Source organism: Salmo trutta, unplaced genomic scaffold (assembly GCF_901001165.1).
Source record: "Salmo trutta unplaced genomic scaffold, fSalTru1.1, whole genome shotgun sequence".
In the NCBI taxonomy this organism is placed as follows: domain Eukaryota; kingdom Metazoa; phylum Chordata; class Actinopteri; order Salmoniformes; family Salmonidae; genus Salmo; species Salmo trutta.
In genome coordinates, this window is record NW_021822754.1 from 44,956 (window position 1) to 54,955 (window position 10,000).

Consider the following 10,000-nt stretch of genomic DNA (forward strand, 5'->3'; position numbering starts at 1 on the left):
GGGCCTACAGTAGGTGAAGGTATGTAGACTGAAATGGGGACTACAGTAGGTAAAGGTATGTAGACTGAAATGGGGACTACAGTAGGTGAAGGTATGTAGACTGAAATGGGGACTACAGTAGGTGAAGGTGTGTAGACTGAAATGGGGACTACAGTAGGTAGAGTGATGTAGACGTAGACTGAAATGGGGACTACAGTAGGTGAATGTATGTAGACTGAAATGGGGACTACAGTAGGTGAAGGTGTGTAGACTGAAATGGGGACTACAATAGGTAGAGTGATGTAGACGTAGGCTGAAATGGGGACTACAGTAGGTGAATGTATGTAGACTGAAATGGGGACTACAGTAGGTGAAGGTGTGTAGACTGAAATGGGGACTACAGTAGGTGGAGAAGGTATGTAGACTGAAATGGGGACTACAGTAGGTAGAGTGATGTAGACGTAGGCTGAAATGGGGCCTACAGTAGGTGAAGGTATGTAGACTGAAATGGGGCCAACAGTAGGTGAAGGTATGTAGACTGAAATGGGGACTACAGTAGGTGAAGGTATGTAGACTGAAATGGGGACTACAGTAGGTGAAGAAGGTATGTAGACTGAAATGGGGACTACAGTAGGTGAAGGTATGTAGACTGAAATGGGGACTACAGTAGGTGAGGGTATGTAGACTGAAATGGGGACTACAGTAGGTGAAGGTATGTAGACTGAAATGGGGACTACAGTAGGTGAAGGTGTGTAGACTGAAATGGGGACTACAGTAGGTAGAGTGATGTAGACGTAGACTGAAATGGGGACTACAGTAGGTGAATGTATGTAGACTGAAATGGGGACTACAGTAGGTGAAGGTGTGTAGACTGAAATGGGGACTACAATAGGTAGAGTGATGTAGACGTAGGCTGAAATGGGGACTACAGTAGGTGAATGTATGTAGACTGAAATGGGGACTACAGTAGGTGAAGGTGTGTAGACTGAAATGGGGACTACAGTAGGTGGAGAAGGTATGTAGACTGAAATGGGGACTACAGTAGGTAGAGTGATGTAGACGTAGGCTGAAATGGGGCCTACAGTAGGTGAAGGTATGTAGACTGAAATGGGGCCAACAGTAGGTGAAGGTATGTAGACTGAAATGGGGACTACAGTAGGTGAAGGTATGTAGACTGAAATGGGGACTACAGTAGGTGAAGAAGGTATGTAGACTGAAATGGGGACTACAGTAGGTGAAGGTATGTAGACTGAAATGGGGACTACAGTAGGTGAGGGTATGTAGACTGAAATTGGGGACTACAGTAGGTGAAGGTATGTAGACTGAAATGGGGACTACAGTAGGTGAAGGTGTGTAGACTGAAATGGGGACTACAGTAGGTGAAGGTGTGTAGACTGAAATGGGGACTACAGTAGGTGAAGGTATGTAGACTGAAATGGGGACTACAGTAGGTGAAGGTATGTAGACTGAAATGGGGACTACAGTAGGTGAAGGTATGTAGACTGAAATGGGGACTACAGTAGGTGAAGGTATGTAGACTGAAATGGGGCCTACAGTAGGTGAAGGTATGTAGACTGAAATGGGGACTACAGTAGGTGAAGGTATGTAGACTGAAATGGGGACTACAGTAGGTGAAGGTATGTAGACTGAAATGGTGCCTACAGTAGGTGAAGGTATGTAGACTGAAATGGGGACTACAGTAGGTGAAGGTGTGTAGACTGAAATGGGGACTACAGTAGGTGAAGGTATGTAGACTGAAATGGGGACTACAGTAGGTGAAGGTATGTAGACTGAAATGGGGACTACAGTAGGTGAAGGTATGTAGACTGAAATGGGGACTACAGTAGGTGAACGTGTGTAGACTGAAATGGGGACTACAGTAGGTGAAGGTATGTAGACTGAAATGGGGACTACAGTAGGTGAAGGTATGTAGACTGAAATGGGGACTACAGTAGGTGAAGGTATGTAGACTGAAATGGGGACTACAGTAGGTGGAGAAGGTATGTAGACTGAAATGGGGACTACAGTAGGTGAAGGTGTATAGACTGAAATGGGGACTACAGTAGGTGAAGGTATGTAGACTGAAATGGGGACTACAGTAGGTGGAGAAGGTATGTAGACTGAAATGGGGACTACAGTAGGTGAAGGTATGTAGACTGAAACGGGGCCTACAGTAGGTGGAGAAGGTATGTAGACTGAAATGGGGACTACAGTAGGTGAAGGTGTGTAGACTGAAATGGGGCCTACAGTAGGTGAAGGTATGTAGACTGAAATGGGGCCTACAGTAGGTGAAGGTATGTAGACTGAAATGGGGACTACAGTAGGTGAGGTATGTAGACTGAAATGGGGACTACAGTAGGTGAAGGTGTGTAGACTGAAATGGGGACTACAGTAGGTGGAGAAGGTATGTAGACTGAAATGGGGACTACAGTAGGTGAAGGTATGTAGACTGAAATGGGGACTACAGTAGGTGAAGGTATGTAGACTGAAATGGGGCCTACAGTAGGTGAAGGTATGTAGACTGAAACGGGGCCTACAGTAGGTGAAGGTATGTAGACTGAAATGGGGCCTACAGTAGGTGAAGGTATGTAGACTGAAATGGGGACTACAGTAGGTGAAGGTGACGTTGACTTGATATCTAGAGTTCTATTTAGTTCTCTGTGTAATTCCATGGAACCCCCTCCAACTCATCAGGACGTGACTGAACTGAAAAGGGCCAATCCAGGATCTTCACCTCTTCTTCTTCATTTAAATGAATGATAAGTAGCCATTGATTCTTGAGGAATATAACTTGGTAATTTAGTAATTCATGAGCTTAGTTCAACTGTCCTACCCCATCAAAACCCAAAATTACAAGTGTAAACAACTACCATACAGCTTGAAAACCCAATGTTGATGTCATGGATGTTTACTTCCTGTACCCATAGTTCTGTCTATGAATCTAGACGATCAGTTCCTGTATCCATAGTTCTGTCTATGAATCTAGACGATCAGTTCCTGTATCCATAGTTCTGTCTGTGAATCTAGACGATCAGTTCCTGTACCCATAGTTCTGTCTGTGAATCTAGACGATCAGTTCCTGTACCCATAGTTCTGTCTGTGAATCTAGACGATCAGTTCCTGTACCCATAGTTCTGTCTGTGAATCTAGACGATCAGTTCCTGTATCCATAGTTCTGTCTGTGAATCTAGGCGATCAGTTCCTGTACCCATAGTTCTGTCTGTGAATCTAGACGATCAGTTCCTGTATCCATAGTTCTGTCTGTGAATCTAGACGATCAGTTCCTGTACCCATAGTTCTGTCTGTGAATCTAGACGATCAGTTCCTGTACCCATAGTTCTGTCTGTGAATCTAGATGATCAGTTCCTGTACCCATAGTTCTGTCTGTGAATCTAGACGATCAGTTCCTGTACCCATAGTTCTGTCTGTGAATCTAGACGATCAGTTCCTGTATCCATAGTTCTGTCTGTGAATCTAGACGATCAGTTCTTGGATCTATAGTTCTGTCTGTGAATCTAGACGATCAGTTCCTGTACCCATAGTTCTGTCTGTGAATCTAGACGATCAGTTCCTGTATCCATAGTTCTGTCTGTGAATCTAGACGATCAGTTCTTGGATCTATAGTTCTGTCTGTGAATCTAGACGATCAGTTCCTGTACCCATAGTTCTGTCTGTGAATCTAGACGATCAGTTCTTGGATCTATAGTTCTGTCTGTGAATCTAGACGATCAGTTCCTGTATCCATAGTTCTGTCTGTGAATCTAGACGATCAGTTCCTGTACCCATAGTTCTGTCTGTGAATCTAGGCGATCAGTTCCTGTACCCATAGTTCTGTCTGTGAATCTAGACGATCAGTTCTTGGATCTATAGTTCTGTCTGTGAATTTGGGAGTGGTTACATTTCTCCAGCATCATGCCTCAACCAAGTGGTGGTGATCATTGTGTTGCTTTTTCGAATTCCCATAATTCTTCCACAATGTTGTGTTATATGTCAACATGCAGTGACTACATCAAGCTTGTGACTCTACAAAATGTTCTTTATTCTGTTTGGCAGTTTGTTTTGGTTGTTTCTGATGATTTTGTGCCCAGTGGAGGTGAATGGTAAATGATGTATTGTCATTTTGTGGTCACTTGTTGTTGTGTGGTAGGAATGTAATATGTTTCTGATCACTTCTACATTGGTGTTGATTGCTACCATGATTACGGATAATCATGAATGAATTGTTTATAATGATGAGTGAGAAAGTTACAGATTTCACGACAATCATGTCCCCCCCCCAAAAAACACACTAAACCTCTCACCATTACCAATAACAGTGGAGGTTGGGGTTTTCTTGTGGGTATGATGCTTGTGCATCTGTGACTTTCTCACTCGTCGTTACTGGTGATTGTCCGTAACCATGGTATCATCCACACGATGTAGACGTGTTCAGACACGTCGTCGTTCTCACTTGAACAATGGAAGTCACTACAGAGTTACACAGTGCATTGTTTACCATTAGTTTCTGTTCTGGGCTTCAAACATGGTCTGAAGAGAACAAAACAAACCGCAATTGCATCCAACCAATTTGTGATCCCAAGTTTGATGTAGTCATTGTGTTCTAGGAATATGGGACCAAATACTAAACTTTTGACTTCTTTAATACACTATAAGTGAATTTGTCTGAATACTTATGACACCTTAATGTGGGGGGGGGACTGGATACATAAAGTGCTTTCATTTCTAAACGATGAAAATACTTTCAAATAGACCCCACGAGTGTCACAGCGGTCTAAGGCACTGAATCTCAGTGCTTGAGACGTCACTACAGACCCTGGTTCGATTCCAGGCTGTATCACAACCGGACGTGATTGGGAGTCCCATAGGGCGACGGACAATTGGCCCAGCTTTGTCCGGGTTAGGTTTTGGCAATGGGTAGGCCGTCATTGTTAATAAGAATTTGTTCTTAACTGATTTGTCTTGTTAAATAAAGGTGAATAAAAATACAAACATTTTATGATATGGGGGTTATGGCTCAGGGTGACTTGGGGTCAAACCCTCATCCATGTCACCTCCTCTGACCTCTGACCTCCCTGTTTCTCTCACCCTTCAAACCTTCGTCTCTCTGTCTCTGTCACTCTTTCTCTCTCTGTCTCTCTCTCTCTCTCTCTCTGTGTCTCTGTCTCTCTCTCTGTCACTCTTTCTCTCTCTGTCTCTCTCTCTCTCTCTCTCTCTCTGTCTCTCTCTCTCTCTCTCTATGTCTCTGTCTCTGTCTCTGTCACTCTTTCTCTCTCTGGCTCTGTCTCTCTCCCTCTATGTCTCTGTCTGTCTCTGTCTCTGTCACTCTTTCTCTCTCTGTCTCTCTGTCTCTCTCTCTCTATGTCTCTGTCTCTGTCTCTGTCTCTGGCTCTCTCCCTCTATGTCTCTGTCTCTGTCTCTGTCACTCTTTCTCTCTCTGTCTCTCTCTCTCTCTCTCTATGTCTCTCTTTCTTCACTTTAAGCTCAGTCATTGTATCAAAGTGCTGGATGCATAATGAGAATGGAAAATGCGCTTTATAAATTAAATATTCATATTCTTCTATAGAGTGCTGGGGAGTGTTCTTTGTTATACACTGAGTATACAAAACATTAGGAACACCTTCCTAATATTGAGTTGCACCCCCTTTTGTCCTCAGAACAGCCTCAACTCATCATGACATGGACTCTACAAGGTGTTGAAAGCGTTTCCACAGGGATGCTGGCCCATGTTGACTCCAATGCTCCCTACAGTTGTGTCAAATTGGCTGGATGTCCTTTGGGTGGTGGACCAATCTTGATACACACGGGAAACTGTTGAGCGTGAAAAACCCAGCAGCGTTGCAGTTCTTGATAGACCCAAACCGGTGCACCTGGCACCTACTACCATACCACGTTCCAAAGGCAAATACTTTACTGATTCACCCTCTAAATGGCACATATACACAATCCATGTCTCAGGGCTTAAAAGTCCTTCTTTAACCTGTCTCCTCCCCTTCATCTACACTGATTGAAGTGGATTTAACAAGTGACATCAATAAGGGATCATATCTTTCACCTGGATTCACCTGGTCAGTCTATGTCATGGAAAGAACACGTGTTCTTAATGTTTTGTCTACTCAGTGTACATTGGAAAGACACCAAGCAACAACATGATGATATGATTTACACTATTCATATCTACATATTCATATTGTTATATACATATTGTTATATACAGTATTTGTATTTATTATGGATCCCCATTAGTTCCTGCCAAGGCAGCAGCTACTCTTCCTGGGGTCCAGCAAAATTAAGGCAGTTTATACAATTTTAAAAACATTACAATACATTGAGACTAGGTGCCCTCAGGCCCCTACTCCACCACTACCACATATATACAGTAAACATCCATGTGTACGTGTGTGTACAGTGTGTATGCTATCGTGTGTGTGTGTGTATATGCGCCTATGTTTGTGTGGATTCACAGTCCCAGTGTAACCGATGTGAAATGGCTAGCTAGTTAGCGGTGGTGCGCGCTAATAGAGTTTCAATCAGTGACGTCACTCGCTCTGAGACTTGAAGTAGTTTTTCCCCTTGCTCTGCAAGAGCCGTGGCTTTTGTGGCGCGATGGGTAACGATGCTTCGTGGGTGTCAATTGTTGATGTGTGCAGAGGGTCCCTGGTTCGAGCCCAGGTTGGGGGACGGAAGCTACACTGTTACACCAGCTGTTCCATAAGGTGTATTTTTACCTGTTCTTTTTAAATCTGATTCTACTGCTGCACCAGTTACTTGATGTGGAATAGAGTTCCATGTAGTCTTGGCTCTATGTAGTACTGTGCGTTTCCCATAGTCTGTTCTGGACTTGGGGACTGTGAAGAGACCTCTGGTGGCATGTCTTGTGTGGTATGCATGGGTGTCTGAGCTGTGTGCCAGTAGTTTAAACAGACCTCTGGTGGCATGTCTTGTGTGGTATGCATGGGTGTCTCTGAGCTGTGTGCCAGTAGTTTAAACAGACCTCTGGTGGCATGTCTTGTGGGGTATGCATGGGTGTCTCTGAGCTGTGTGCCAGTAGTTTAAACAGACCTCTGGTGGCATGTCTTGTGGGGTATGCATGGGTGTCTCTGAGCTGTGTGCCAGTAGTTTAAACAGACCTCTGGTGGCATGTCTTGTGTGGTATGCATGGGTGTCTCTGAGCTGTGTGCCAGTAGTTTAAACAGACCTCTGGTGGCATGTCTTGTGGGGTATGCATGGGTGTCTCTGAGCTGTGTGCCAGTAGTTTAAACAGACCTCTGGTGGCATGTCTTGTGGGGTATGCATGGGTGTCTCTGAGCTGTGTGCCAGTAGTTTAAACAGACCTCTGGTGGCATGTCTTGTGGGGTATGGATGGGTGTCTGAGCTGTGTGCCAGTAGTTTAGACAGACCTCTGGTGGCATGTCTTGTGGGGTATGGATGGGTGTCTGAGCTGTGTGCCAGTAGTTTAGACAGACAGCTCGGTGCTTTCAACATGTCAATACCTCTCATAAATACAAGTAGTGATGAAGTCAATCTCTCCTCCACTTTCAGCCAGGAGAGATTGACATGCATATTATTAATATCAGCTCTCTGTGTACATCCAAGGGCCAGCCGCGCTGCCCTGTTCTGAGCCAATTGTAATTTTCCCTAAGTCCCTCTTTGTGGCACCTGACCACACGACTGAACAGTAGTCCAGATGTGACAAAACTAGGGCCTGTAGGACCTGCCTTGTTGATAGTGCTGTTAAGAAGGCAGAGCATCGCTTTATTATCGACAGACTTCTCCCCATCTTAGCTACTGTTGTATCAATATGTTTTGACCATGACCTCAACTTGCTCAATTTCCACATAATTTATTTGAAGATTTAGTTGAGGTTTAGTGAATGATTTGTCCCAAATACAAGGACTAACTTATTCCTTGCCACCCACTCTGAAACTAACTGCATCTCTTTAAGTGTTGCAGTCATTTCAGTCGCTGTAGTAGCTGACGTGTATAGTGTTGAGTCATCCGCATGCACAGACACTCTGGCTTTCCTCAAAGCCAGTGGCTATTTATTAGTAAAGATTGAAAAAAGTAATGAGCCTAGACAGCTGCCCTGTGGACTTCCTGATTCTACCTGGATTCTATCTGAGAGGCTTCCATTAAAGAACACCCTCTGTGTTCTGTTAGACAGGTAACTCTTTATCCACAATACAGCATTGGGTGTAAAGCCATAACACATACGTTTTGAAAGCAGCAGACTATGATCGATAATGTCAAAAGCAGCACTGAAGTCTAACAAAACAGCCCTCACAATATTTTTATCATCAATTTCTCTCAGCAAATCATCAGTCATTTGTGTAAGTGCAGTGCTTGTTGTCCTTCCCTATAAGGGTGCTGAAATTCTGTTGTCAATTTGTTTACTGTGAAATAACATTGTATCTGGTCAAACACCATTTTTTCCCCAGAAGTTTACTATGGGTTGGTAACAGGCTGATTGGTCGGCTATTTGAGCCAGGAAAGGGGGCTTTACTGTTCTTAGTTAGCGTAATGACTTTAGCTTTCCTAGAGGCCTGAGGGCACACGCTCTCGTAGGCTTAGATTGAAGATGTGGCAAACAGGTACAGTTCAAGTAGATCTTTAGAGAGAGGAGAGACGCTGCGATACAATATGTTTTGTTAATCTATTTTTTTAAAGCTAAACTTACTTTAAACCTCTGGTGGAAGAGTATTCCCACGATGACATGCCTCTATACATAACTGAGCGACGCATTAAATCAGATTTTGTCTGGGTACAGTGGAGAAACCGATTGTGGCGTTTCTGGTGAGGTACGTACATTATGTAACCTTTATTTAAATAGGCAAGTCAGTTAAGAACAAATTCTTATTTTCAATGACGGCCTACTGGGGAACAGTGGGTTAACTGCCTTGTTCAGGGGCAGAACAACAGATTTGTACCTTATCAGGTCAGGGATTCTATCAAGCAACCTTTCGGTTACTGGCCCAACGTTCTAACCACTAGGCTACCAGCCGCCTCACTATATATGGCCCTTATACCATCACGGCCAACTAATCATCCCCAGCTTCCAATTGGCTCATTCATCGCCCCTCCTCTCCCCTGTAACTATTCCCCAGGTCGTTGCTGTAAATGAGAACGTGTCAGTCAACTTACCTGGTAAAATATAATATAATAAAATATATATATATATACAGCAGTATGTGGACACCCCTTCAAACGAGTGGATTCGGCTAGTTCAGCCACATCCGTTTCTGACAGGTGTATAAAATAGAACACACAGCCATGCAATCTCCATAGACAAACATTGGCAGTAGAATGGCCTTACAGTCTGTCATGGAAAGAGCAGTGTTTACACTATTGCTTCATACAACGACTCGTAAGAGCTGAAATACCCAATGAGTATAGCCTCCTGCATCCTGGCATTAAAATCATACCCAGTGAGTATAGCCTCCTGCATCAAAATCATACCCAGTGAGTATAGCCTCCTGCATCCTGGCATTAAAATCATACCCAGTGAGTATAGCCTCCTGCATTAAAATCATACCCAGTGAGTATAGCCTCCTGCATCCTGGCATTAAAATCATTCTCCATTTTAGAAATGTCACGTACTATAAAACCTATTTTTGTATACCCAAAATGATAAGTCTGGGTATTGGAACACAACCATAGTGAACATTTCATAGATCAATGAAGAGGAGTTCACATTTAACCAATCCCAAATTTACATTTATTGTTTCCAACATTTAAAAAAAATACATTTCTACCTTTACATTCATTATACAGCAGGAATAGAAAGTTCAAGATGCATAAATATGAAAAACCCAAACAGTGTCTATGTCACCAACGGCACCCTAATCCCTACATAGTTCACTACTTTTATCCAAGAAAAGTGCACTACTTCGTCCCTATAGGCCCTGGTCAAAAGTAGTGCACTACTTTGTCCCTATAGGCCCTGGTCAAAAGTAGTGCACTACTTTGTCCCTATAGTCCCTGGTCAAAAGTAGTGCACTACTTTGTCCCTATAGTCCCTGGTCAA